The sequence below is a fragment of the Cucurbita moschata genome, unplaced genomic scaffold, assembly GCF_002738365.1.
Source record: "Cucurbita moschata cultivar Rifu unplaced genomic scaffold, Cmos_1.0 Cmo_Scf00128, whole genome shotgun sequence".
NCBI lineage: Eukaryota > Viridiplantae > Streptophyta > Magnoliopsida > Cucurbitales > Cucurbitaceae > Cucurbita > Cucurbita moschata.
The window spans coordinates 19,563-46,718 of NW_019268644.1; the positions used below are offsets into that span (position 1 = coordinate 19,563).

At 36.4% G+C, this 27,156-nt stretch overlaps 1 non-coding gene across 1 annotated transcript; it reads left to right on the plus strand.

The window, feature by feature from the left end:
* The first annotated feature begins 2,414 nt into the window (after nt 1-2,414).
* Nucleotides 2,415-2,486, plus strand: TRNAP-UGG. Its single transcript has one exon. It is a non-coding gene; the product is annotated as a tRNA-Pro (tRNA).
* The last annotated feature ends 24,670 nt before the right edge of the window (nt 2,487-27,156 follow it).

Consider the following 27,156-nt stretch of genomic DNA (forward strand, 5'->3'; position numbering starts at 1 on the left):
TAATTAACTTTTAAAACTTACACTCTAGTAATTAACTTCTATTCTTTTTTAATTAACTTCTATTTACTTGTGTACTCCTAAAACTTACACTCTAGTAATTAACTTCTACTATTTTCTCTTCTCTCTACCGTAATTAACTTCTAAAACTTACACTCTAGTAATTAACTTTTGTTCTTTTTTCTTCTTTCTTAACTTCTATTCTTCTCTCTACCGTAATTAACTTCTAAAACTTACACTCTAGAAATCACTCTATTAATTAACTTCTTTTCTTTTTTCTTCTTTTTACAGTAATTAACTTCTAAAACATACATTCTCGAATTCACTCTAGTAATTAACTTCTATTCTTTTTTCTTCTCTCTACAGTAATTAACTTTTAAAACTTACACTCTAGTAATTACCTTCTATTCTTTTTTAATTAACTTCTATTTACTTGTGTACTCCTAAAACTTATACTCTAGTAATTAACTTCTACTATTTTCTATTCTCTCTACCGTAATTAACTTCTAAAACTTACACTCTAGTAATTAACTTTTGTTCTTTTTTCTTCTTTCTTAACTTCTATTCTTCTCTCTACAGTAATTAACTTCTAAAACTTACACTCTAGAAATCACTCTATTAATTAACTTCTTTTCTTTTTTCTTCTTTCTACAGTAATTAACTTCTAAAACTTACACTCTCGAATTCACTCTAGTAATTAACTTCTATTCTTTTTTCTTCTCTCTACAGTAATTAGCTTCTAAAACTTACACTCTAATAATTAACTTCTATTGTTTTTTAATTAACTTCTATTTACTTGTGTACTCTTAAAACTTACACTTTAGTAGTTAACTTCTATCTTTTTTCTTCTCTCTACAGTAATTAACTTCTAAAACTTACACTCTAGAAGTCACTCTAGTAATTAACTTCTATTCTTTTTTCTTCACTTTACAGTCATTAACTTCTAAAACTTACACTCTAGAAGTCATTCTAGTAATTAACTTCTATTATTTTTTCTTCTCTCTAGAGTAATTAACTTCTAAAACTTACACTCTAGAAGTCATTCTAGTAATTAACTTCTATTATTTTTTCTTCTCTCTAGAGTAATTAACTTCTAAAACTTACACTCTAGAAGTCATTCTAGTAATTAACTTCTATTATTTTTTCTTCTCTCTAGAGTAATTAACTTCTAAAACTTACACTCTAGAAGTCACTCTAGTAATTAACTTCTATTATTTTCTCTTCTCTTTACAGTAATTAACTTCAAAAACTTACACTCTAGTAATTAACTTTTATTATTTTTTATTATCTCTTAACTTCTATTTTCTCTTTATAGTAACTAACTTCTAAAACTTTTATTCTTTTTTCTTCTCTCTTAACTTCTATTCTTTTCTTTACAGTAACTAACTTCTAAAACTTACACGCTAGAAGTCACTCTATAATTAACTTCTTTTCTTTTTTCTTATCTCTACCGTAATTAACTTCTTTTCTTTTTTCTTTATCTCTACTGTAATTAACTTCTAAAACTTACACTCTAGTAATTAACTTCCATTTACTTGTGTACTCCTAAAACTTACACTCTAGTAATTAACTTCTATTCTTTTTTTTTTCTCTCTACAGTAATTAACTTCTAAAACTTATACTCTAGTAATTAACTTCTACTATTTTCTCTTCTCTCTACCGTAATTAAGTTCTAAAACTTACACTCTAGAAGTCACTCTAGTAATTAACTTCTATTATTTTTTCTTCTCCTACACTAATTAACTTCTAAAACTTACACTCTAGTAATTAACTTCTATTCTTTTTTCTTCTCTATACAGTAATTAACTTCTAAAACTTATACTCTAGTAATTAACTTCTATTCTTTTTTCTTCTCTCTACAGTAATTAACTTCTATTCTTTTTTCTTCTCTTTACCGTAATTAACTTCTATTCTCTACAGTAATTAACTTATATTCTTTTTCTACCTACAATAATTAACTTCTATTCTTTTTTCTTCTCTCTACAGTAATTAACTTCTATTCTCTACAGCAATTAACTTATATTCTTCTTCTCTCTGCAGTAATTAACTTCGGTTCTTTTTTTCTTCTCTCTACAGTAATTAACTTCTATTCTCTACAGCAATTAACTTATATTCTTCTTCTCTCTGCAGTAATTAACTTCGGTTCTTTTTTTCTTCTCTCTACAGTAATTAACTTCTATTCGTTTTTCTTCTCTCTATAGTAATTAACTTCTATTCTTTTTTCTTCTCTCTATAGTAATTAACTTCTATTCTTTTTTCTTCTCTCTACAGTAATTAACTTCTATTCTTTTTTCTTCTCTCTATAGTAATTATCACAAACCCTATGTAATAATTGCTCATATATTTCATTAACAAAGAAAATAAATGAAATAATGATGATATATTCCATAAACAACTTAATATATAATCCATAATAAGGGCATTTGGTCTAGTGGTATGATTCTTATTTTGGGTGCAAGAGGTCTCGAGTTCGATTCTCGAAATGCCCCTCCAAAAGAAAAAAATCAGAATTTTGAAAGGAAAAAAAAAACAAAAAAATGCAAAGGAATGCATGGCAATGCACAACTTCAACTTATATAAATTTCATATATTGAGGCATTTGGTCTAAGTGGTATAATTCATATATTGAGACATTTGGTCTAAGTGGTATAATTATCGGTTTTGGGTGTGAGAGTTCGATTCTTAAAATGCCCCCAACCATATTATATCAAAATGAATTATGCAAGATAATATGATTTAAAATGGGGTTTTTAAACATTGAACCTAGAAGATGAGAATAGAGAATGAAACAATGAAACATATTCTTCGAAGAATAAAGATCGTCCGGCTAATCTATTGTATTCTTTCTAGGAACTTTTCAGTCAAGTTGAGAATAGAGAATGAAACATATTCTTGGAAGAATAAAGATCGTCTCGAGCCGGACTTTAAAAAGAGCATTACACAAATTGTTCTATTGTATTCTTTCTAGGAACTTTTCAGTCAAGATGAGAATAGAGAATGAAACATATTCTTGGAAGAATAAAGATCGTCTCGAGCCGGACTTTAAAAAGAGTATTACACAAATTGTTCTATTGTATTCTTTCTAGTAACTTTTCAGTCAAGATGAGAATAGAGAATGAAACATATTCTTGGAAGAATAAAGATCGTCTCGAGCCTGACTTTAAAAAGAGCATTACACAAATTGTTCTATTGTATTCTTTCTAAGAACTTTTCAGTCAAATAGGTCATCTGTTGTCACAATCCTTTTGAAGGAAGATGCGTCCAAATAACCGATGAAGAAGTTTCAGAGAGCCATAGGTTCGAATCCTGTCACCTTAATGTGGTATTCTCAAGGGCCGAAGTGCAAAGCCCCGTAGTCTATCCGTGGTCAGGAAAGTCACCTTAATGTGGTATTCTCAAGGGCCGAAGTGCAAAGCCCCGTAGTCTATCCGTGGTCAGGAAAGCAGGCACGTTGTCCGCTGTCGTCACATAGGTCATCTGTCGTCACAATCCTTTTAAGAAAGATGCGCCCAAATAACCGATGAAGAAGTTTCAGAGAGCCATAGGTTCGAATCCTGTCACCTAAGAAAGATGCGCCCAAATAACCGATGAAGAAGTTTCAGAGAGCCATAGGTTCGAATCCTGTCACCTTGATGTGATGCGCCCAAATAACCGATGAAGAAGTTTCAGAGAGCCATAGGTTCGAATCCTGTCACCTTGATGTTGTATTCTCTGGGGCCGAAGTGCAAAGCCCCATAGCCTATTCGTGGTCCGGAAGGCAGGCGAACCGTGCACATTGAAAAAAAAAAAGATCTCTTTTTCTATCACACGTAGAATTGTCATTCTTTTGTCTTTTGAAACCCCTTACCTTATCAGTCATCAGGCATGTTTTTGGTATCATATATCGAGATAATTATTATGAAAAAGCTATTCCACTAGTGTGACTTAGATACCCTTTTTTGGTGGTATCGGTCATGCTATTTAAATAGCCTGAAGTCATCATAGCCTCTCCACCGGTTCCGAAGACTCCTTCGGCATCAATGTGCTCCAATGAAAGAGATCAGACCCTTTCCTGAACTAGAACCGGGCACAAAACGCCGAGGAGAAAGTCGAAAGCAAGCTCTTTTTGCATATACACAATCTCGAAACCCAATTAGCTCACGTACTATCTCCTCAAGCCTGGCGAGTACGAGTGCTTGGTAAGAGCGAATGTCGAATGAGAAAGACATTCGATTACGGCAAAATTCGCAACTACCAAAGTGCACTAAACCTAGTAGAGATCTTCGACTTAACGATAATGGAACTTCAAGCCCATTTAATCAATCCTCTTTGTACCTTATTGTTGATCGAATTGGATGCACGCCAGGACTAAATTCTCTCTCAGTCACCCAGAGATGAAAGGAAGATCAGAACCGAAGTGTACGAATCGAAGAGAAAGTGGATCTGAGTTCTACATGGTTTCATTTTCAAAAGCTTCGCTTGCCTACGGTACTTTATTGAGGATGTGCAACAATACGGTCATCTCTCAGCCATGTATAGAGAATTCCTTGATCATTTCCTTGGCGGATAACACAAATGAAATCGCTTCCTTGACCACCCATCTTATGAGTTCATTCTTGTCTTGTTGGTTTGTTGTACTATTCTATACCTCTCTCGATTGATAGAAAGACGTTCGGGAGCTGGGAGGGCCTATCGTGAGGGAACTTTCCTTTTCATGGTAGGCAAAGGTAAAGCGGGAGCTGCATATGTCCACAGTGATCAAGGCAGAGCGACTCCTTCTTTAAAAGTTGTTGGTTTTATCGAAACTATTAGATCCGCTTTCGCTAAAGAAAAAATAGGAGGTCTTGATTTGGCCGATGTCGATTCATATGGCAATGTGGACTCGACTAAGGATGAGGATTTCGCTTTTCATACTGCTGCTATGAACCGAAAGAGCTGGTAAGCTATCTCGCTAAACGAAAGGAAAAAGCACGTACACGTTGACCTTGTTACAAGGGGCGGGGGCCAGCCAAAGAAGGTTAGTCAGACTAGGTAAGGACCCTTGATCCGATTCAGCTAGGTTCTTCCATGCGAGAATGTATGCGTATCGGTATCCTCTTTAGGACCGGTTGCTTCCTCTTTTTGTTTATACGTTTGGAGAAACCTGCTAAGCCCGCCTTTCTTACCAGGCGTGATTCAATCTTTCAGCTCAAACTTTCCTATCGTTCGACGGAAAAGGTAGAAGTACGACTACCTTTTCCTTTTCTTGCCCGAGCAAAGGCATCATTCAGTTTCTACCAAAAAGTTCGCTATCTATTAGTTGTCATAATCGAATGTATTTCTCATTTCATGTTAGCTCCTTCAAGAGCTTCCTGGTCCGTAGTAGACGAAACCATGGACTTCTATCAGACTTATAGCATTGCCTGGTGAGCTCGTTGTTGAGGGTTGGCCTTACAGGAGATCGAGCAGCCTTTCTTTCCCTACCTAGTATGCTTTCCTGCTTATCATGCAACTAGCCAACTAGCCAAAGAGAGAGGGAGAGGGATCATGTCAATCAATTTATATGTGCATTTTGTCCGTCCTGTACTTGCCTGCTTAGCTTTCTTAGCCAACATTTTCGGTTTCCCCCGAACCAAGAGGTCCTGCTTATCCATACCCAATAGTCACACTTTCAGCCGAAAGACTGATTTTTTTCATAAAGTCGGTTCATAGATCAAGAAATAATGAAGCTGCTTACAGGGATGGTTACGCGATACATCTTTTCATATTCGCCTTTTCTTTAACCCTGCTATCAACCTAGCCATTCTCGCTTGTTGCTTTAAGGGGTCTCCCCACTGTAGATGACTAGGATTGGTTCTCGCGTCCCTGTGCCAAAAAGGATGGGCGAGATTGGTTTGAGTGTTCATCAATTGAGTGGATCCATATGCTCCGGGGGGGGTGAGACGAGGTGTAGCGCAGTCTAGTCAGCGCATCTGTTTTGAGTATGTTGTCCGCTAAAGGTTTTAGGAAAGGGGGTACAAATTTTCTACATAGGTCATCTGTGGTCACAATGCTTTTAAGGAAGATGCTCCCAAATAATCGGTGAACAATAGCCTTTAAAGAAGTTTCAGAGAGTAAGAAGAGGCAGAACAGAGAATAGGAGTGAGTCGTGCAAGGAAGAAGGAACTAGTAGGTTTAATTTGGGTTCGTTTGAACTAAAAAACGAACCAAAATTTAAGACTCACTAGCCCAAAGTCCATATGTGGTAAAAAAAAAAAAAAAAAAAACCTTCCGTGGCCCAACCCTTATTCACAGTCCGCATCCAACCATTTCTTTTTCAACCTACACGTATGCTCCAGGCCAAACTCACGTAACTAGTCAGAAGATGTGGTCCACAACTGAATGGAAGACAAGTGTCACAATCGCACTCTTGTAGTAGTGAGACAATGATTATGTGACATTTGTTCTAATCCAATGAACAAGTCAAACATGCAAAATTTAGACTGAACGAACAATAGCAGTGTATGCTCGAATCACGTTTAGAAGAAATATTTTAGAAAACGTGAGCGAGGAAATACGTTAAAAACAATTTCAAATAAAGCAATGTTATAAGCTAAAAGTGAAGAAACAACAACTGGTCACGTTCTCCTATAGTACATTTTGGGACATTTTAGTCCTGATGGGTGTAGATATGATTTTGAGGACTAATCATACACCCCGTATTGGCACAACAATAATAGTAAAGGCCTATATAAGATGAAAGCAAGTAAAACGTGTTTGGAATGAGCATGCCACCATGAACCACAAATCGTTTACAAGAATAGCTGAGACATCTAACATGCGGCCACAGGCAACATGCCTCAACCAATCATGACTGCGACATCTGCCCTTACACAATTTTTTAATATCTCTATCAACCGGCTCTTCATAAACTCAACGTTGTATGATGAGGCTGACTTTAGGTCTCGCGACGCGCTTCTAGCTGATCTCAGTATTGAGGAGTCTTTTCCAACCTACTAGGAGCTATTGAAAATCACTTCTCGGTTTGTTAACTATTCAAGCATTAATGACACGTGCAAGGATCACTGGGCATGTGTCGTCATAGATAAATCAAGTCGTCCGACTTAGCCGATAGTAAGGCCATTTACTTGGTTGGTCTTGGCCGACATTTTCTCTAAACTCAAGTACGTTTGAATTTTGTCTCTCAAAGTTACTCCAAGTGTCGTCAGGAGTTGTTTCCTATTAAAACGTCCATCTCGCTTCGTTAGTGATTTACATTTCTAATCTAATTTAATTTGAACTTAAAAAATAAGACATTATACTGACCTTAAATATTTGTATTAGAGTAAAAATAAGCTTCAGAAGGGAAAAAAATGCAAAGGACGCTGTCAGAATGTCAAACCGAGCCTAATACTCAATTTTTGAGCCTAGGACTCCGAGATGCTGAGCTGAAGGAGCCGGTGTATGCAACAGTGACTTTGTCGCTGAAGGACATTGATATATGTGCAGGTTGTGAAGTGGTTCGAGGCGCGGGTCTTGAATGTTCATGTGGGCGCGCAAGTCTGTGTAGTGGATCCGTGGGTTCGGCTGTGTTTTGTGTATTTGGTCTTGAATGTGGGTTTTTGGGCAAACCACAGAGGAACTAGACTACTGGACTCGTTGTTGGTGGGTATCTTGTTGTTGTGTTCGGTATCTGGTTACTAGGCCAAACTGGGTATGGGGTTGCTTGACTGGAATGAAGTTGCGGGTATTCGAGTTTAGGTCCTAGCAGGTGGACTTCGTCTTCTCCTTTCTTCATCCCTTCGTATCAAAACTCGTTGTGTACATCCTGTTTCTTCTCCTTCATTTTCATGGTGTTAACCGTCTTTGTACGTTTGATCCTACCCCTCTATCTCGCTTGTGTTGTGTACATTGGATCCCATAGTCGTCACCTCGACATTGTCATTTGTGCAGAGGTGCCTTACCTTTACCTACAAAATAAGAGCAATGCAGTACTTCTCTACTCACGACTTACATACACACACATTTGCTCCCAGGCTTCAACTAGCATACACTCACCATGGAGAGAAGGGAGTGCACATAGTATTATGGTGTATATAATATCGTATCATAACATCATTGTGAACATAAATGTCATAAGGTACGTGTCCGTACTAATCATGACGGGAGGTACCGCTCACACTTCAAACAATTCATATAAACCAAATAGTAGTGAAGCCACTTACATGAGCCAACTTCAAACCATTCGAGTGCTACATTTTAATGGTTTATCGCATAAGCCAACTTTTAACGCACCTTGTGGTTAACAGCCACACGCTTTAACCAACTGAGCTATTCTACCTAATTATTTGTAATAGCTCATGCCCACCACACCCTTATAAAGAATGTTTCATCCCCTCTCCAACCAATGTTGGATCTCATAATCCACCCTTCTTGGGGGCCCAACATCCTCGCTGGCACAACACTTGGTGACTAAATCTAATAGCTTTTGTAATAGCCCAAACCCACCACTAGCAAATATATTCCTCTTTTGCCTATTACGTATCGTCATCACCTCAAAATTCTAAAACGAGTCTACTAGGGAGAGGTTTCCACACTCTTCTAATAAATGCTTCGTTCCCATTTCCAGCCACTACAAAATATTGTCCATTTTTGCCCGTAACAAATTGTCGTCAGAATCACAGTTTTAAAACACGCTACTAGAGAGATGTTTACAGACACTTATAAGTTATTCTTCATTCTCCTCTCAAACCAATGTTGGATAGGAGGGCATGGATTCAAATCCTACTTCCGAAACCTCAAATAAAGGTAAAATTAAAATACAATGGCATATCATTATTGAAATCAATTGAACTCCCTGGAGATTTAAAATTGTCACGACATGATTTTCCAAGCATCTAAAAAAGTTAGTGTTCTTCAAGTTTACCCTTACGCCCGAATCCCGAGAATCCACGCACATGTGCCACGTTCCATCTTTCTTTGGCATCAATAAGACTGGTACAGAACATGGACTCAAATTCTCTCGTATATAGCCCTTCTCATCGAGCTCCCCAACTTGCCTCTGAATTTCTTTAGTCTTAGTTGGGTTTTCTCTATAAGCTGGCCTATTAGGAATGATTGCACCCGTTATAAAAATCTATTTTATGTTCAATATCTCTAATGAGAGGTAATCTTTTAGGTACTTCATCTTGGAATACATTCTCAAATTCTTGTAAAAGAGATTGAAACATACAAGGCAAATAAAAATTGTTATCGTTAGAGACCAATCATCCTTACTTGTACATAAGTATAAAGACGATTTTTGTGCAAACATTCGGCTTTTAACCTCTCCAACTCTAGCCAAACAACTCATTTTCTTTCTTTTTTTTTTTTTTTTCAATTTCATTATTCTTTTAAAAAATTTTAAGCTTTCAATTTCTCCTCATTCTCTTAGATTACTTCTTCAACTAGCTCATCTTGGTCACTTTCCACACTATGTAAGACAACTTGTCCATTCTTTATGATCATGAGTCAATTGTTAGGACAATCAATCTCCACTTCCTCTTTACCCTTGGATGTCTCATCTTTGTTCTTTTTTTCAATCTCATACTTGCCTCTAACATTGAAATTTATCCTTTCAATAGTTGCATTTTTTTTCCAAGTGTTGTAGTAATAGACTTAGAAATAGCATACCTATTGGAGTTCTCCTTCTCCCAAGCTAGTTGCCCTGCGATTTTAATGGCAAGGTATAACAATTTTTGTATATCAAAGTATGCTTGCCTATCCACTTAGTGAGCAAGTTTTCAAGTCATCCCATCGAGGAATCTAGCCATGGTATCATCTTCGTCTTTATGAATGCATGCTCTATTCATAAGGACCTCCATTTCTGTGTAATATTCTTCAATACTTTTGGATCCCTGTAGCAGAATCTAGAGTTTTTGCTTGAGTACTCGAGAATAATGCTTCGTGATGTAACTTTTTCTCATTAATGTCTTCAATTCCTCCCACGTTTCAATTGGTTCTTCATAATTTCTCCTCCACTCTATTTTCAACGATGTCCACCATATATTAGTGTAATCAAAAAATTCAGCCACAACAAGCTTCAATTTTCTTTCTTCACTAAAATTGTTGCAATCGAAAACATGCTCAATTTTTTCTCTCACATTGCAAATCCTCTTCTAGATCAGATCTCCCATAAAAAGTTGAAATTTTCAGCTTTACCCCCAACTCCTCTTTCTTCTCCTCTCTCATGTTCCTACTCTACTCCGTCTCAATTCTTTTTTGTGCTAAAATTTCTCTACCCCTTCTTCTGACTCTTTCTCTTCCACCCCTAGGACTATGTCCCGCTAAAAGAGTGACATTGTCATCTTCTTCATTTTCAACTTCTTCATTCGAGAGTACTTCCCTTCCTCGAAGATTGCCTAAGGCTATTTCAATTTACTCCATCCTGTTTGTTGATGTACTAATAACTTGATTTAAACGAGTAATAGTTCTGACTTGTGCTTCTCTCCACCTAGCTTCATTGATCTCCCCTCAATTTCCTTTGTCTTAGTTCATGATTGTACAAACAATAGTTAAATATGTTTAGGATCTCACATACACAACTCACTAATTTTACTCAGGGAAACTCGTGTTTATTACACACAAAGTTAGGCATTTTGGGAAAGTGACTAAATTATGATCAAGGTATGCTAATACATGGATAAAACAAGTCTGATAATAGGAAGCTATTCAATGAAATCAAGATAAGTTAATTATGAAATAACAGCAAAATAAAAACAAAAAATAAACAAAGAAGAAGGGCACAAATATATTTTTGGATTGAATTGCATACTGAAGAAAAAGGAATTCCAAAGATAATGGTGGTGTAGATTTGAGAACAACTAACTTTCCTTCTTATAAAATATTGTAAAATTTAGAAGTTATCTTCACATCTAAATGATGAGGAAAAAAAATATCAAACACAAATATTCCAGATTTAGATGGAGTAAGAAAGAATGTGAATAGAAGATTATTTGATCTTGAAATAAAGATATAAATGGTCTAAAATAACTGGTAAGGAACATTTATAATAAACAAATATGATAAGGATTTCTATTTTTGTTTTTTTTTTCAACCTCTAAATATGATCTTCAAAAAGAAAATAAGAACAAGGTCAAAAGATGATGAAGAGGATGGAAATGGCCGCAAGAAATAAATGGACAGATTTGAAGAAAAGAAAAACATAAACGAATCAACAAGAGATGAAATCAATTCTAGAATATGCCACATAGATGCAACCTAGGCTCTGATACCAAATTGATTAGGCAACCCTAGTCATCAACCCAACCATCAAATTTAGTTGAAGCAAAAAACCTTGAATCAAGAAATTAACTAATTCTCCACACTTTTGTTTTTGTATTTTTTTTAGTTTTTTAATTTTTTTTTTCTTTAGTAGGGTTTGATCTTCTTGTTAGATATTGGCCAACTATTCTTAAGTGGCAAGTCACTAGTCATCTCATCTTTCAGGAGTCATATGTCATATAGTCATATATTGCATATTCGTCAACTCACCTACTGGAACTTGAATCGATAGTAGGGAAAATGGTAAGAGCATGACTAAATTACCTCATTTCTGGTATGCTTAGAAGAGTTAAATTGCATGACACCAATGGCCGGGAATAGCTTAGATAATCTAAATAGGGCACAACGGTAATAATTCAATTTTGAAAATTTCAAAGCACAACTATAATAACTCAATTTTCAAGGCTTCAAATCATTTTTCATGATACAAAGAAAAAAATTGATAAAAATTGTTACGAGATTCGAAAAATAAGGACAACTACTCGTAACACATAGAACTGACCTGACAAAGAAAAAAATTGATAAAAATTGAAACGAGATTTGAAAACTAAGGACAACAACTCGTAACACATAGAACTGACGGCTCGAGACGACCCTCCTCTGTGACCTTAACTAACAATTAGTGATCCCCGAAAAAGGAAAAGTAATATATAGTGCAACTAAATAAGTAACCTACTTGTAGGTGGTAATCGAATCCTTGGTCGAGCAAGTTGCCACGAATTTTTCTCTATGTTATAGAAAGTTCAGGTGTAGATTATATGTAACGACCCTAGCTTTCTAGGGACCTAGAGTCACTAGAATATGCATCATGTAACAGCTTTATGCGAAAATATTTTTTACATTATGTTTTCGTATCGAAAGTACCCCTTAAAAATAACTCAACATTATTATTAAGGATGCTAGATTAAGACTATGCAATAATGTTAGGAATCATGAACCTCCATAATTATATGACATGGTCCATTTTGGTTGAAGGGTTAAATTTTTCCACATGCTAAAATGGAATGATTCATTCCCATTGCTAAAAAAAGAGCTTGAACCTCCCCAACCTTATCGTTAACCATCATATGCTCTAACCAACTGAACTATTCCAAAAAATTATGAGTATTAGCCTAGATATTGTCTATTTTGGCTCGTTACATATCGTCGTCAACCGCACGGTTTTAAAATGCGTCTAATAGTGAGAGATTTCCACATCTTATAAGAAATGTTTCATCCCCTCCCCAACCGATGTGAGATTTCACAATCCACCCCCTTGTGTTCCCAGTAATCTCGTTGGCACACCACCCGATGACTAGCTCTAATACAAATTGTTACATACCAAGCGCACCTCTATCAGATATTGTCTACTTTAGCTAATTACGTATCACCATCAGCCTCACGATTTTAGAATATGTCTACTAAGATGAGGTATCTACAACCTTAGAGAAAGTTCTGGGTTCCCCTCTCCAATTGCTAGCAAATATTTTTTTTTCTGTTACTTATCGTTGTATGTTTAAAAGTTTTAAAATGCGTCTATTAGGGAGAGTTTTCCACATCCTTATAAGGAATGCTTCATTCCCCTCTCCAACAAATGTTAGATCCCAAAATACATAGTCAAGATGGTTGAGTGGTCTAAGGTCCCATACACAAGTTCTAGTCCTCGTGAGAGGGTGTGGGTTCAAATCCCACTTTTTTGAAACTTTTATATTAACTATTAGGGTAAGTTTTCTTTTGTTCATTCTTGGTTTCTTTGATACTTGTTCTTAATACACATTTTAGAGAACCATCACAAGTGTTTAACTTAATAAATTGTACTTGGAGTAGGCATACAAAACACACACAAATATGCCACTTAGTCATAGTCATAGTCACCACCTCATAAAATATAAAGCATAAATGACACGTGCAAGGACCACTGGGCATGTGTCGTCATAGATAAATCAAGTTGTCCGACTTAGCCGATAGTAAGGCCACTTACTTGGTTGGTCTTGGCAGATATTTTCTCTAAACTCAAGTACGTTTGAATTTTGTCTCTCGAAGTTACTCCAAGTGTTGTCGGGAGTTGTTTCCTATTAAAACGTCCATCTCACTTCGTTAGTAATTTACATTTCTAATCTAATTTAACTTGAACTTCAGAAATACGACATTATACTAACCTTAAATATTTATATGAAAGTAAAAATAAGCTTCGGAAGGGCAAAAAACGTAAAGGTTGGTGTCAAAATGTCAAACCAAGCCTAATACACCAGTTTTTAGCCTAGGACTTCGAGATGCTGAGCCGAAGGAGCCGGTGTATGCAATAGTGACCCTGTCGCTGAGGGACATTGACATATGAGCAGGTTGCGAACTGGTTCGAGGTGCAGGTCTCGAATGTTCATGTGGGCGCACAGGTCTGTGTAGTGGATCCGTGGGTTGGGCTGTGTTCTGTGTATTTAGGCTTGAACGTAGGTTTTTGGGCAAAGCACAGAGGAACTGAACTACTGGACTAGTTGTTGGTGGGTATCTGGTTGCTGTGTTGGGTATCTAGTTACTACACCAAACTGGGTATGAGGTTGCTTGACTGGAATGAGGTTGCTAGTATTCGAATTTGGGTCCAAGCAGGTGGACTTCGTCTTCATTCCTCCGTATCAAAACTTGTTGTCTACATCCAGTTTCTTCTCCTTTCTCATGGTGTTAACTGTCTTTGTACGTTGGATCCTACCCCTCTATCTCACTAGTGTTGTGTATGTTGGGTCCCATGGTCGTCATCGTCATTTGTGCAGAGGTGCCTTGTCTTTACCTAAAAAATAAGAGCAACGCATGTCTTGAGTATTTTAAGAAATACTCATGAAGTAACAGCGTCAAAAAATAATAAGAGTATGTAGGCTTATTCCCATCGCTAGAAGGAGGGTTTAAACCTCCAACCTTGTGGTTAACAGCCACACGCTCTAACCAACTAAACTATTCCAATTTATTATTTGTAATAGCTCAAGCCCACCATACTCTTATAAGGAATGTTTCATCCCCGCTCCAACCAATGTTGGATCTCACAATCCACCCTCCTTGGGGACCCAGCGTCCTTGCTGGCACACCGCTTGGTGACTAACTCTAATAGCTTTTGTAATAGCCCAAACCCACCACTAGCAAATATTGTTTGTTTTTGCCCATTACATATCGTCATTAGCCTCACAATTCTAAAACGAGTCTACTAGGGAAAGGTTTCCACACTCTTTTAAGGAATGCTTAGTTCCAATTTCCAGCCGCTAAAAAATATTGTCCATTTTTACCCGTAACAAATCGTCGTCAGAATCACAGTTTTAAAACATGCTACTAGAGAGATGTTTACATACAGTTATAAGTTATTCTTCATTCTCCTCTCAAACCAATTCGGGATTAGAGTGCGTGGGTTCAAATCCCACTTCTGACAACTCAAATAAAGGTAAAATAAAAATACAATAGCATATCATTATTGAAATCAATTGAACTTATTGGAGATTTAAAATTGTCACGACATGATTTTCCAAGCATCAAAGAAAGTTAGTGTTCTTCAAGTTTACCCTTACGCCTGAATCTCAAGGACACTGTGATTTTCTGTACCGCCTGGGTGCATAGCAAATGGTGAGTTGTGAGCCTCTATCAATATCTCGTTGCTTAATTCCTCAGTTGTTAGAATATATAGGCGTCCTTGACATAACCCTCCATCATCTTAATATATAGGCGTCCTTGACATAACCCTCCATCATCTTAGGATTTAAAGAAATTGTCTACTTGGCCCACTATTAACTGACTCATAATATATACATATATATATATATATATATATTTTGTAGGTTTTTGTCTTTTTGTAAGATATTCGCCAACTAATCTCGAGTTGCAAGTCATCTGATCTTCCAGGAGTTATATAGTCATATATTACATATTCGCCAACTCACCTATTGCAACTTGAATCCAGAGTAGGGGAAATTGTAAGAGCATAACTAAATTACTAGATTTCTGGTATGCTTAGAAGAGTTAAAATGCGTGGCACCAATGGTCGAGAATAGCTTGGATAAGTTAAATAGGGCAAAACTGTAATAACTAAATTTTAAAGACTTCAAAGCACAACTATAATAACTAAATTTTAAAGACTTCAAAGCACAACTATAATAACTCAATTTTCAAGACTTCAAATCATTATTCATGACACATCCTGAAAAAGACAAAATTTCATAAAAATTGGAACGAGATTCGAAAACTAAGGACAACAACTCGTAACACATAGAACTGACTTGACAAAGAAAAAATTTGATAAAAATTGGAACGAGATTCGAAAACTAAGGACAACAACTTGTACACATGGAATTGATGGCTCGGGACAACCCTCCTCTATGACCTTATCCAACAATTAGTGATCACCCAAAAAGGAAAATTAATATCTAGTGCAACTAAATAAGTAACCTACTTGTAGGCGGTAATCGAATCCTTGATCGAGTGAGTTGCCACGGGTTTTTCTCTAGGTTATAGAAAGTTCAGGTGTAGATTATATGTAATGACCCTAGTTTTCTAGGGACCTAGAGTCACTAGAATATGCATGATGTAACTGCTTTATGCGAAAATATTTTTTACATTATGTTTTTGTCTTGAAGCTACCCCTAAAAAGAACACAATATTATTATTAAGAATGCTAGATTAAGACTATGTAACAATGTTAGGAATCACGAACCTACATAATTATATGACATTTTCCACTTTGGTTAGAGGGTTAAATTTTTCCACATACTAAAATGGAATGACCTTAACATTAAGAATCATACGCTCTAACCAACTAAACTATTCCAACAACTTATGAATATTAGCCTAGATATTGTCTACTTTGACTCATTCCATATCGTCGTCAACCTCACGGTTTTAAAACACGTCTAATAGCAAGAGATTTTCACATTCTTATAAGAAATATTTCATCCCCTCCCCAACCGAGGTGGGCACCCCCTTGTGTTCCCAGCAACCTCGTTGGCACACCACCCGATGACTAGCTCTTATACAATTTGTTACAAACCAAGCCCACCTCTTTCCGATATTGTCTACTTTTGCTAGTTACGTATCACCATCAGACTCGCAATTTTAAAATATGTCTACTAGAAAGAGATATCCACAACCTTATAGGAAATGTTTGGTTCTCCTCTCCAATTGCTAGCAAATATTGTTTGTTTTGGCCTATTACGTATCGTCGTAAGTTTAAAAGTTTTAAAACGGGTCTTTTAGGGAGAGGTTTTCACACTCCAACAAATATTAGGTCTCACAATAAATTATTAGGATGGTTGAGTGGTCGAAGGTGTTAGGAGTCGAAGTTTTGGTCCTTGTGAGAGTGCGTGGTTGAAATCCCCTTTAGACAACTACTTACTTAGAAAGGCTTTCTTGTATAAAGTGCTATTCTTTTATTAAATTGATTCAACAATTCTATTCAAAAGATGTTTTCCACTGCCTTAACGAATGAATTCATTCATATTAGTAGAACCTCTGACCTTGTTGTTAAAGCCCACACGCTCTAACCAACTGAGCTATTCTAGCTAATCATTTGTAAGCCCAAACCTTGTTGTTAATGCCCACACGCTCTAACCAACTGAGCTATTATAGCTAATCATTTATAATAGCTCAAGCCCACCATCAGTAAATATATTCAGCCTTGGCTCGTTACGTATTACTGTCAACTTCACAGTTTTAAAACGCCTCTATTAGGGAGTGGTTTCCACATCGTTATGAGGGATGTTTCTTCCCCTCTCCAACCTATGTTCAATCTCAAAATCCATCCACTAACAAATATTGTCCGATTTTGTCCATTACGTATCACCATCAACCAAACAATTCTAAAACGAGTCTACTAGGGAGAGGTTTCCACATCCTTATAAGAAATGTTTCGTTCTCTTTTCCAACCGCTAAAAAATATTGTCCATTTTTCCCCGTTATATATCGCCGTTAGAATCATTTTAAATCACGCTTACTGGAGAGATGTTTAAAGACTTAAAAGTTATACTTCATTCCCCTCTCCAACGAATGCCGGATTAGAGGGTGTGCGTTCAAATCCCACTTCTGACAACTCAAATAAAGGTAAAATAAAAATACAATAGCATATCATTATTGAAATCAATTGAACTTATTGGAGATTTAAAATGGCCACGACGTGATTTTCCAAGCTTCTACAAAATTTAGTATTGTTCAAGTTTACCCTTACGCCTGAATCTCAAGGACACTTTGATTTTCTATACTACCTGAGTGCATAGCAAAGGATGAGTTGTGAGCCTCTGTCAATATCTCGTTCCTTAATTCCCCCACTGCTAGAATACATAGGCTCCTTAATTCCTCCAATACTGGAATACACTGGCGTCCTTGACATAAACATCCATCATCTTAGGATTTAGAGAAATTGTCCATTAGGCCCTCTGTTAACTGACTCATAATTACCTATATTAAAAAAAATCAGCTTCAGAAAGGTAAAAAACGTAAAGGTTGGTGTAAAAAATGTCAAATCGAGCCAAATATGTCATTTTTTAGCCTAGAATTCCGAGAAGCTAAGCTGAAGGGGCCGGTGAATGCAGTAGTGACCCTATCGTTGAGGGACATTGACACATGAGCAGGTCGTGAAGTGGGTCGAGGCACGGGTCTTGAATGTTCATGCCCCTCTGCCACAATTGTAACATTTGTCGGAGTTACCATCGTTCGCAAAGTGACCATATTTGTGACATTTGTAGCACTGAATGTTGGAGTAAATTGATTGGCCCCCTCTTCCACGACTGCGTCCTCTTCCACGCCAATTTTCTTGGCTCCACTATCCCTTCCTCTTATAGTATCCTTCATGACTGCTGCCTTGACCACCATGACCATTTTTACTACTTTCATTGCCACAACCTCTACCTTCAAAATTTTGAGAGTAGAGTACCTTTTCATCTTTGATTGACGCCTTGGTTTGGAGTGCTTGATCGAGTGTTTCCTCCTTCTTCTTCTTACGTTGTTCGTGTGCCTCGAGAGAACCGGCTAGCTCGTCGACTGTGAACGTCGCTAGGTCATTTGACTCTTCTATCGCGCATACAACATTCTTAAAGTTGTTAGTTAATGACCTTAAAATCTTCTCCAAAACTCGCATCTCGGCTAATATTTCTCCATGCCGGTTGAGTTGGTTTACCACAGTATGTATATGCATGATGTAGTCAGATATATTTTCTGACTCCTTCATCTTCATGCTCTGCTCTCCAACTTGCCACGATGAGTTTGGAGACGCACTTACTTGACTCGGTCGATTACTTTGAACACTTTTCCTAAAGTGTCCCACGCTTCTTTTGAAGTAGTTGCATTGGCAAGCTTCTCAAAGGCCGACTCGTCAACGGCTCGGAACAACATGTACAGTGCCCCCTTATCCTTTGATCGCACCTCTTTTAATGTTTTGCTTCGTGTCGCTGTATAACCCATGGTATCTTTTGGTTCTTTTAACCCTTCTTTGACCACCTCCCATGCATCTTGAGAACCGAGAAGAGCTTTCATATGAATGCTCCAATTCTCATATTTTGCCTTCGTTTGTCGCGGTAGCAGGATTTGACCCGTCACATTCGCCATTGGCTTGATACCAATTTGTTAAAGAAAACTCACAAATTTGTGAAATAAATCTCACACAGACTAATGATAGAAGAAGACAAAGAACACTCTATTTCTATTTCTCATTTTCTTTTTTTTTTTTTAATTTTTTTCTTTGCTCTGCTTTACTGTTTGACAGCAGAAATAACAGATGTATTTATAAGGTCTCCTAAAACTAAATATAGACATCAGAATGACACTGTATTTAATATACGAATGTATTTATAAGGTCTTCTAAAACTAAATAGAGACATCAGAATCCGGCCACTATGAATGTATTATAAGGTCTTCTAAACCTAAACATAGACATCAACATTTTCCTAACCTAGACATCAGAATGCCGCCCCTACAAAATACAAAATGTATTTATAAGGTCTTCTAAAACTAAATATAGACATCAGAATGCAACTGTTTCCTAACCGAGGCATTCTGATATAGACATTATAATGCAACTTTTTTCTAACCTAGACATCAGAATGCCGCCACTACAAATTATTTATAAGCTCTTCTAAAACTAAATATAGACATCAGAATGTCACTATTTACGTCACTGTTCCTAGACATCAGAATGCTACTGTTTCCTAACCCATAAAACGTCATTGTTCCTAGACATCAGAATGCCACGATTTCCTAACCCATAAAACCATCAGAATGCCACTATTTACGTCACTCTTCCTAGACATCAGAATGCCATTGTTTCCTAACCCATAAAACGTCACTGTTCCTAGACATCAGAATGCCACTGTTTCCTAACCCATAAAACCTCACTATTCCTAGACATCAAAATGCCACTGTTTCCTAATCCATAAAACGTCACTATTCCTAGACATCAGAATGCCACTCTTTCCTAACCCATAAAATGTCACAGTTCCTAGACATCAGAATGCCACTCTTTCCTAACCCATAAAACGTTACAGTTCCTAGACATCAGAATGCCACTCTTTCCTTACCCATAAAACATCACTGTTCCTAGACATTAGAATGCAACTGTTTCCTTACCCATAAAACGTCACTGTTCCTAGACATCAGAATGCCACTTTTTCCTAACCCATAAAACGTCACTGTTCCTAGACATCAGAATGCCACTCTTTCCTAACCCATAAAACGTCACAGTTCCTAGACATCAGAATGCCACTCTTTCCTAACCCATAAAACATCACTGTTCCTAGACATCAGAATGCAACTGTTTCCTAACCCATAAAACGTCACTGTTCCTAAACATCAGAATGCCACTGTTTCCTAACCCATAAAACGTCACTGTTCCTAGACATCAGAATGCCACTCTTTCCTAACCCATAAAACATCACAGTTCCTAGACATCAGAATGCAACTGTTTCCTAACCCATAAAACGTCACTGTTCCTAGAGATTAGAATGGTACTGTTTCCTAACCCATAAAACATCACTGTTCCAAGACATCAGAATGCGACTCTTTCCTAACCCATAAAACGTCACTGTTCCTAGACATCAGAATGCCACTCTTTCCTAACCCATAAAACGACACTATTCCTAGACATCAGAATGCAACTGTTTCCTAACCCATAAAACGTCACAGTTCCTCGACATCAGAATGCCACTTTTTCCTAACACATAAAACGTCACAGCTCTTATTATTTTCTCCTATGTTTTTCCTTGGCGACATTGTCTTCTTTTTATAAAAATAGAGTAAACATAAATAATTTGATTTTTTTTACTTCCGTAATGTTACCTAGAATAATCAAATAAACTTTAAAAAAATATGGATGGGAAAAACTTATTAAATAAGTATCTTTTTAACGTTAAATTTGTTTCAAATTAACCTTTATGTGAAATATATTATAGTAGGATAGAAATGAGTGAAGAAGAATGGTTGAATAATTGTACAAATGATCTAATAAATTAATTAATTTTATTGGGTTGAAACCCTATCAAATACAAAATTGAAAACAAAGACACAATATTATTCTTTTTAAAGTTCATATATTAATGACACAAATCTTTATGAATTTGTAGTTCCATGCTCTAGTGGTTAGGACATTGGCCTTTGAATCTAGTAACTTGAGTTCAAATCTCGGTGGGATCTTTTTTTTTTTAAGACGTTTATGCACAAATAGTAAGAGGAAGCTTTGAGGTTGTACAAGGCAAAGTGGTCAATGATTGGATACTTTAGCAAGATTAAGATGTTTATGCACAAATAGTAAGAGGAAGCTTTGAGGTTGTACGAGGCAAAGTGAGGAAGCTTTGAGGTTGTACGAGGCAAAGTGGTCAATGATTGGATACTTTAGCAAGATTTGGAGTCTGTGTGACTTAGAAGATAAAAGTAATACATATAGACTAATCAAGTCATGATCTAGTTAAAGGAAGAAACTAAATCACATGTAAGAATTTTGAAGGTTTGAATTCATGTTCAATGTTATATCTGAGTTAGGATGATGTTGTTGGGCTCACTAATTTCCCATAGCTTAAGTAATTTTTATGAATCAGATATTGAACAAGGTTTCTAGACTTGTTTTATAATAGTGTTCATATCGATTAGGAGGCTAATCAGAGACAAAAAAGATAACAAGATGAGCCCTTAAGCCAACTTGATACCTCTATTCAAAGAGGGTGGATTGTGAGATCCCACAACAGTTGGAGAGGGAACATTCTTTATAAGGGTGTGAAAATCTCTCTATGCGTTTTAAAAGCGTAAGGTAATCCCGAGAATAAAAAGAAGATAATACCTGCATGGGTCAATTTCATTAATTCTCAATAATGATATATTTAATGATACTAAAAGATAATCACTTATAGCTTTAAGTTTATTAGGCATAAAATTATGTAAGCGAAACTCGATTGACTGAATGAGGAGCTACCGATCTACAATGTGCATAAAGTCTATGGCCTATTATCTTAGTTGGTTAGAGCATCGTGCTAATAACGTGAAGGTAGTAGGTTTGACACCTGCATGAGCAAATTAAATTAATTTTTAATAATATCTTTTCATGATACGAGTTAAAACACTGTGAACTTTTTTTTAAAGTTTATTATGCATAAAGTTATGTAAACGAAACTCGATTTACTTATTTAGGAGCCAACGATTTATAATGTGCATAAAACCTATCACATAGGCCAAATTTTATTAATTCATAATAATATCTTTTCATGATATGGAGTTAGAACATTACGACTTGAAGTTTTAATTTTATTATGCATAAAATTATGTAACCTAAACTCGATTGACTAAATTAAGAGCTATTGATCTACAATGTGCATAAAACCTATGGCCTATTAGCTCAGTTGGTTAGAGCGTCGTGCTAATAACGCCAATTTCATTAATTTTTAATGATATCTTTTCATGATACGAGTTAAAAAGACGGATCTGTGCCCATATGTTCTCTTATGAAGGATGACATTCGTGGATTTCTGAGAGTCCTTTCGGAACAAGAAGGATCTGAGTCGTTCGATATGAAGAAGGTAAATGACTTTCACACTTTTTCTTTAGATCTGAACCGTTCGATATGTTCTTCTATGAAGCATGAAACTTTGGATTTTTTAGAGTCCTTTAAGGAACAAGAAGGAGGTAAATGAACTGACTTTGAAGGCCAAATTCATCAATGCAAAGGTCAGTAGAAAAAATTTTCCGGCAAGCCACATGTCGACTTGCGGGAGGGAAAGCGCGTCAGACAGCCTGAGGGACACATATTGACGATTAGGTGGAATAATGCGTCAGGTACGTTGTAAAGTGACACGTCTCCACTCGATATGCGACATGCAGTAGCTCTTCCGACCCACGCCCACATCTAACCCAGTTTGACTCGAAGGATGTTTGACCCGATCCGCATGGTGCCACACTTCAATGTAAAGAATTTCACTTCCTAGCGCGCACCTCTGGTTTTGAACCCATGACTCATCAGCAACTGACCTCTCTTTCTCCACAACTTCTTCAATTCGATTCACAAGCTCAGAAATTACCTTCCCATTCTCTTCCTTCTTCTATTTCAGACAGAAAGAACTCTCACTCGCTCTGCCCCTTCCTCCTCTAACCTTTCAATCAACATTTCTAAAAGCTTTCTTTTCTTTTTCAATCTCTAATTTGTCCTTCAAAAGGGCTCGTTCGCCGATCGCGTGTTCAATCCAGATTTCTTTTTCGATTTTCTCGTCTCCGATATCGCGATTTTGCCAAATCCGCTACGTATCCCCTCATTTCCAACGGCTTCCACAACCTCACAACTACCACCATCATATTTTGCTCCGTCGTGTTCTGTCTCTTTCAGATCTTCATTTTGAGCCATCAAGAGAAGACCATCGTTTGTTGCGTCATCTAAGGCTAGGTTGATTGTTTCTTTCACCTTTTTATCAGCTCGACAATCTTTTGCAAATTGCCCCTCTGCCACAATTGTAACATTTGTCGGAGTTACAATCGTTCGCATAATGACCATATTTGTGACATTTGTAGCACTGAATGTTGGAGTAAATTGATCGACCACCTCTTCCTCGACTGCGTCCTCTTCCACGCCAATTTGTTTGGCTCAACTGTCCCTTCTTCTTATAGTATCCTTCGTGACTGTTACCTTGACCACCATGACCATTTTTACTACTTTCACGGCCAACACCTATACCTTCAAAATTATTAGAGTAGAGTACCTTTTCATCTTTGATTGACGCCTTGGTTTGAAGTGCTTGATTGAGTGTTTCCTCCTTCTTCTTACGTTGCTCGTGTGCCTTGAGAGAACCGGCTAGCTCATCGACTGTGAACGTCGCTAGGTTCTTTGACTCTTCTATCGCGCATACAACATTCTCAAAGTTGTTGGTTAATGACCTTAAAATCTATTCCAAAACCTGCGTCTCGGCTAACATTTCTTCATTTCGGTTGAGTTGGTTTACCACAGTTTGTACATGCGTGATGTAGTCAGATACACCTTCTGACTCCTTCATCTTCATGCTCTCCTACTTGCCACGAAGAGTTTGGAGACGCACTTGCTTGACTCGGTCAATTCCTTTGAACACTTTTCCTAAAGTGTCCCACACTTCTTTTAATGTAGTTGCACTAGCAAGCTTCTCAAAGCCCGACTTGTCAACGACTCAGAACAACATGTATAGTGCCCCCTTATCCTTTGATCGCACCTCTTTTAACGCCTTGTTTCATGTCGCTGTATAACCCGCAATGTCTTTTCGTTCTTCTAACCCTTCTTCGACCACCTCCCATGCATCTTGAAAATCGAGAAAAGCTTTCATATGAATGCTCCAATTCTCGTAGTTTGTCTTCGTTAGTCGCGGTAGCGGCATTTGACCTGTCACATTCGTCATTGGCTTGATACAAATTTATTAAGGAAAACTCATAAATTTGTGAAATAAATCTCACACACACTAACGATAGAAGAAGACAAAGAACACTCTGTTTATTTTAAAAAAACAATCCTCTATTGCTTCTTTGTTTCTTTTATTTTTTTTCTCTTCTCTGCTTGACTGTTTTACCATGGTAATAACAAATGTATTTAGAACGTCTGCTAAAACTAAATATAGACATCAAGATGCCATTGTTTCCTAACCCATAAAAAGTCATTGTTCTTCTAACATTCTTGGCCTTTCATCTCCAACACTCTTGGCCTTTTCCTCTAGGACTGACTCTTGGATTTAAAACCCACTAAAATTCTCCATGGGGAATCCGATCCCTGCTGCTTCCTTGCGGGCAAATCCCTTATCCTGATCCCCACACAAATAAATAGAGAGTTTCGTGGAAATAGGGAATGAAATAAATGGTGGGGTGATGACAGGGAATGGACATCGCTACATGTGGCCCCTGCACATGTCGTGTTTTATGATTGTATGACATATACTATGTTATGTATATGCTATGATATACAATATGTTGTATACAAGTTACGCTATGATATCATATACACTATTCTAGGACTAAGAGAAATTAGAAAATCATGAATTGTTAATTATTAAAAATATGAAATGAATCAAGTATTTATATCTCATAGGAACACTATGCTAGGAATAGATTGGTGGTATGACTAGCGCCATGAATATATGTCATTCTTTAATGTTATGGGACCTCATGCATTTTGTATACCACGTTCCTCGAGATACTTCTATATTATGTTTAGTACACCCTATGTCTATGTATTGTTAATCATGAACAATATGACAAGAATCAAGTATGTCGTGTTTTAATGTTAGGGATCTCATGTATTTTATATGCCAGGTGCATCGGGATACTTCCCCATTATGATTTGTACAGACATACCTTACAATATTTATGTTCTTTATGATATTATGTGGGTCTTTTCCCTTTATGGTATTTGGTAGTGTGAGCGTGCACAAGCTCGACGAGGCAGACCATCAAAGTACTCTTATACCAACAACCTGGTGGTCCATGTGCATATTCATGGGTCGTGTGTACGGAAGTACAACATATTTAACTTTGCTCGAATGGAAAAGAAAAGCCCAAGCCCATGCCACAATGTATTTACGAAAGGATAGGTCTCACTATATTACACGTAATTCATATTCCGACCCTAACAGTGGGATTACTTATTGAGTATTTATTAAAGTACTCAAACCACATGCTATTCTTATGTTAAAGTAAAGGTAAGATACCCATTTACGGATGACAACATTGCGTTGAAGGCCAAGGAACAAAATTTAGGGCAGTTGCATTCATGTTATTTTTAATGATCCTTAGGTTTGATCAGGGCTTTGCTTTATTTTTATTTAAACTATGTTATCTGTTTTCCACTATGTTGTTCATAAGCGTTTAGGCAATAGTTTGGAACAAGAATCGAGCTCCCAATAGTAGGCAATAAGCATTTAGATTTTTGGTCTCCTACCCTCAAGTTTGTTCCAAATTCGAGAGCAATTCTACACCATTTTGATTCAAACTTGTTCTTACAATGCTAAAAGTGCCTAGAAATCATTCCCCCAATCCAATTCGTCATTGAAGCGCTTCAAGGAAAACTCAAAATTTAAATCCGAGGATACACGAGAATACATCAAGCAGGGACGATCCCAATTGTACCTCCAAGGAATGTTTCCATAGAAGATAACCAAGGGAAATAACCTCAAGAACAAGCCCAATTGAAGAAAATCCGTTTTGGGCACAAATTAGGGGTAAGTTTCAAAATCCTATCTACGGTTTTTTTTCCCTTCAAATTAAGGATTCCTTCAGCTTCAGAGCAGTAAGTTACTTGTACTCCATTTTTACCAACTATGAAGCCAAGAAAGTTAACTTTTTCCATGCAAAAACTACCCTTATTAAAATTAACATAAAGTTTCTCTTTCCTATGCATAATCAAAACTTACCTAATATGCCACATGCTCATACAAAGTCTTTGAATAAATTAAATTATCATCAAAATGTACAACAACATGCTTTCCTAAATATTCTCTCAAAACGTAATTCATTAAGCCCATAAATATACTAGGAGCATTAGTCAACCCAAAAGGCATAACAAGTCATTCATACAATCCAACCTTAGTCTTGAAAGCTCTTTTCCATTCATCTTCTATATGCCCTCTCAATTCTTTTTTGTGCTAAAATTTCTCTACCCCTTCTTCTCACTCTTCCTCTCCCACCCCTAGGACTATGTCCCGCTAAAAGAGTGACATTAACATCTTCTTCATTTTCAACTTCTTCATTTGAGAGTAATTCTCTCCCTTGAAGATTACCTAAGGCTATTTCAATTCACTCCATCCTGTTTGTCGATGTAACTTGATTTAAACGAGTAATAGTTCTGACTTATGTTTATTACACACAAAGGTCGGCTATTTGAGAAAGTGACTAAATTATGATCAAGGTAGGTTAATACATGGTAAAACAAGTCTTATAATAGCAAGCTATTCAATGAAATCAAGATAAGTTAATTATGAAATAACAGCAAAATAAAAACAAAGAAAGAAGAAGCTATTCAATGAAATCAAGATAAGTTAATTATGAAATAACAGCAAAATAAAAACAAAGAAAGAAGAACACAAATATATTTTTAGATTGAATTGCAGATTGAAGAAAAAAGAATTTCAAAGAGAATGGTGGTGTAGATTTGAGAACAACTAACTGTCTAATAAAATACTGAAAAATTTAGAAGCTATCTTTGAGGAAAAAAAAATATCAAACACAAATATTCTAGATTTAGATGAAATAAGAAGAAGGTGAATAGCAGATTATTTGATCTTGAAATAAAGATATAAATGGTAAGGACCATTTATAATGAACAAATATGATAAGGATTTCTTTTTTTGTTTTTTTTTTTCAACTCTAAATATGATCTTCAAAAATAAAATAAGAACAAGGTCAAAAATGATAAAAAGGATGGAAATGGCAGCAAGAAATAAATGGACAGATTTGAAGAAAAGAAAAACATAATCGAATAAA